The sequence below is a fragment of the Morus notabilis genome, unplaced genomic scaffold (assembly GCF_000414095.1).
Source record: "Morus notabilis unplaced genomic scaffold, ASM41409v2 Scaffold212, whole genome shotgun sequence".
NCBI lineage: Eukaryota > Viridiplantae > Streptophyta > Magnoliopsida > Rosales > Moraceae > Morus > Morus notabilis.
In genome coordinates this window covers 790,308-793,544 of record NW_010361298.1, presented here as the reverse complement: position 1 = coordinate 793,544, position 3,237 = coordinate 790,308, and positions in this window count along the sequence as shown.

Sequence of the window (3,237 nt, the reverse complement as noted above, 5' to 3'; positions counted from 1 at the left end):
ATCATGAGTAGGATAGTTTCTCTCATGAGTTTTCAATTGTCTAGACGCATACGCAATTACCATTCCATTTTGCATCAATACCGCTCCCAGCCTTAGTTTGCAAGCATCACTGTATACGTCAAACGTTTCTCCTTCCTTTGGAATAGTAAGGATTGGTGCAGTAGTCAGCTTTTGTTTCAATTCTTGAAAACTTTCTTCACACCTCTCAGTCTATTCATACTTCTTTTCTTTTCATGTGAGGGTAGTGAGTGGTGCAGCTAGTTTTGCAAAACCCTCTACAAATCTTCTGTAATACCCGGCCAGACCTAAGAAACTACGAATCTCTGTTACGTTTCTTGGTGCGGGCCAGTTACTAACAGCTTCAATCTTTGCTGGATCCACTGAGATTCCATCCTTCGAGACTACATGTCCTAAGAAATGAACTTTATTGAGCCAAAATTCACACTTGGAGAATTTAGCATATAGCTGATGTCTTTTCAGCGTTTGAAGAATAGTTCTCAAGTGCTCTTCATGTTCCTTATTATTCTTTGAATAAATTAGTATGTCATCGATAAAAACGATAACAAATTTATTTATCTAAATATTCCTTGAAAATACGATTCATCAAATCCATAAAAGCTGCTGGGGCATTAGTTAGTCCAAATGGCATCACAAGAAACTCGTAATGTCCATAACGTGTTCTAAAAGCCGTCTTAGATATATCTTGTTCCTTAATCTTCAATTGGTGGTATCCAGATCGCAAATCAATCTTTGAGAATATCGCCGCCCCTTTGAGTTGGTCGAATAAGTCATCGATCCTGGGCAGAGGATATTTATTCTTTATCGTGACCTTATTGAGCTCACGATAGTCAATACACATTCTTAATGTGCCATCTTTCTTTTTTACAAACAATATAGGGGCTCCCCATGGCGAATAACTTGGTCGAATAAATCCTTTGTCCATTAATTCTTTTAGTTGCATTTTTAATTCCTTAAGTTCTGCTGGAGCCATCCTATAAGGAGCCTTAGAAATCGGTGCCCTTCCAGGTAAAAGTTTGATTTCAAATGAAATCTCACGTTCTGGTGGCAATCCTGGCAATTCTTCCGGAAAGACTTCCAGAAAATCCTGAACTATCGGCACATCTTTTGGTTGCAACTTATCAGTTTTAGTCGTATGCACAACATGAACTAGATATCCTTCGCAACCACGTGAAACTAATTTCTTTGCTTCCATTGTATTAATTACTCGTCTGGGGGTATGTTTAGAGCGATCAATGTACTCAAAAGTTTCTTCCCCATCGGGTCGGAAAATCACCTTCCTAGGTCAGAAAATCACCTTCCTATTACGACAATCGATAGTAGCTTGATATTTTCCTAAGAAATCCATTCCTAGGATGACGTCGTAGTCGATTATCTTTAATACGACTAGATTTGTGTATAGCTCCATGTTAGCTATGATTATTGGTACGTGCTCTAACCTAAATTCAGACAATAGAATTTCTCCCGATGGCAGGGTAGTCCTAAATGTCTGATCAATTCTATTCATAGCATAATTTAATTTCTCAGCAAATCCATATGATGCAAACGAATGTGATGCACCGGAATCAAATAATGCGTATGCTGAGTACTGAGCAATAGGAAGCTGACTTGTCATGACTCTTGACGTGCCAGCTTCTGCATCATTTTTCGTGTATGCCAACAACCTAGCATTGGTTTGCGACGGGGCTTCTATTCTATCTTGCTGAGGTTGCATTTCCTCAACTCTTATATGCATCGTATTTGCCTGGTTAGTAGGCTGTCTATTTGAATTCTGAGGACAATTCCAGGAATATTGGCCCTCTTTGCCACATGTATAGCAATTGTTTGTTCCATAACGACATACACCTGAATGTTTCTTTCCGCACTTAGAGCACTCAACTATATTCGTGTTGCGATCTTGCCTCTGTTGCGGACTTTGGGAATTAAAGTTTCAATTTCCACTAAAATTTCCTTCCTCTTATTCAGGTTCTATTTTGTGGATGACTCTGCAGAGGCCGATTTCCTTGGCCAGTTCTGTTAGCTTGGTTACTCTGACCAGCTTGATTATTCTTTTGATTCCCCTTTTGGGTTTGCTTTGCTTGGGCTTGTTCCTTTTTCTTGGCATCCCAGAATTTGGTTCTCTCTTCTTTAGCTTGGGCTAGGTGATATTCTGCTCGGACTGCTCTACCAACACAATCCGCTACTGTTGTGGGTGGTCTTTCCCCACAGTCTACTACTGTAGCTATCTCGGGGCGAAATATCACTAACATTCATCGCACCCTTTCCATTTCTGTTGGCACTAGCTGAGGGCATAGCCTTGCCAATCGATCGAACTTACGACAAGCCTCCATAATAGTCATATCACCTTGCTTCAAATTATTGAATTCATTTTGTTAAGCTCGGAGACCTACAGTATCATAGTACTTAGCATTGAATTCCCCTAAGAATTCATTCCAAGTCATCATTGCTACATTCCTTCTTATTACCACTGTCTCCCACCAGTAGCGGGCATCTTTCTTTAACACATACGAAGTACAGAGAACTTTTTCTTGCTCCGTTAGATTCATGAAATCCAGAATCGTTTGGAGTGAAGTTAACCACTCCTTAGCTTCTAGTGGGTCAGTGGAACCTTCAAATTCGGGTGGCTTCATCCTATGAAACCGTACATATAATGGTTCCTGATTAGCAATCGGAATAGCTTGTGGCACCATTTCTGGCATCGCCGCAGGCTCTGACTGTGGTGCCGGTTGAACAGGTGGCGCTCTTCTTCGCTCTTGTTCCTGGTCTCTTTGCTCTAACTGTGCCCGTAAATTTCTATTTTCATACTCTTGAGCCTCAAGTCTGGCTCGTAAGTTAGCTATGGTGGCAACTAAATCCACTCTTAATTCTTGAACTAAACGTTCTCTACGTGGACAAACCATGTTTCCATGTGTCTACATAAGAAGAATAATGGTAAACATGGCTAAATTTCTGGATATGTGTGTATGTATAAATCTAAATAAATCCTAGCGTCATTTCATAACATAAAGTTGTTTTAAAATAATACAACTTTTATCAAATGTGGTAGCATTCTGGTAGCATTTTAACCACACTTATCATCTAAAAAAAAATGCATTCCTTAGGTAACCGCATTTTTTTTCCCGTATCTGATTCATTTGTATGCCTGTATACATATACACACACATATCCGCTCAAACATACATATACATTCATCATTCATTACTTACATAAGACAAGTAT